Source organism: Elephantulus edwardii, unplaced genomic scaffold (assembly GCF_000299155.1).
Source record: "Elephantulus edwardii isolate Elephantulus edwardi_28Jun2011 unplaced genomic scaffold, EleEdw1.0 scaffold00112, whole genome shotgun sequence".
NCBI lineage: Eukaryota > Metazoa > Chordata > Mammalia > Macroscelidea > Macroscelididae > Elephantulus > Elephantulus edwardii.
Window position 1 is genome coordinate 20,125 of NW_006399862.1, and position 1,021 is coordinate 21,145.

Consider the following 1,021-nt stretch of genomic DNA (forward strand, 5'->3'; position numbering starts at 1 on the left):
GAAAACATATCCTTAGAAACAACAGTCACACTGAGAAAGGTGGAAGACTTGAGACAGAAAGGAAGGCCGTCAATACGATGGACTCTGACAGTGACTGCCACATTGGAATTGAGCAGAAAAGAGCACATGATGATGGTTGAGAATATTCAAGTTTCATATCTGTTGTTCATTATGAGTTGTAATCAACTGCAAGGCACTCAACCACGACGTGCCTCCTGTATGGGGTCTCATCACGCATGCTGAGTACAGAATAAATCAGTTAATGTTTATGGTGAGCAAAGAGCATCTTTTGTGGGTTTTAGAACTTTCAATTTGCTTTGAATTTTGCCTCCAAAGGAAAGTTGGCAAGACAGGAGCTTAGGAAGACTCACTGATATTTTCTATTTACTTACACTACTTGGATCAGGTTTTTCCTTGACTGTCTAGCACAAGAGTCAATAAATTGAGGTTATCAAATCAAGAAAGAAAGAAAATGTATTTATTCAAATATTATGCTTCATGATACACTCTTTGAAACCAAAAACTACCCTAGACATTTGCTTTTAGAATATATGAGGGGGAAATTGTGAAAGTATATAAGTTCCCTTTAAATGATATCAAAGCAAGAAAGAGGAGATAAGAGATATTCCTATGAATTTTTAAAAGAGATACACTGATTTTTTTTCTATCTTAGACTAGTATCCATAGTCATCAGCTGTCAATACATTGCTCAAAACCTTCACTAATATCCTGCTTTACTCACAGAAAAAGCCAAATGTAGAAATATGTCCTTTAAGAAATGCATGATCTCCTTTTCCTATGTGAATCCTCTCTATCTCTCCCATATGTATTATGCTTTGTTTTATTTATTCTGCTAACATGCTCATCCTACTTCTGCCTCAGAGATAGGATGTTGCGCGCCTTGCCTGTCCAGCAGGAATAAGGACACAACACCACAAGCGATTCCTTCTCACGGTGGTTTACTCAGGAGTTAGTTACAGTTAGAGAGAAAAACATGGAGCTCCCCGAACCCTCCCAGGGC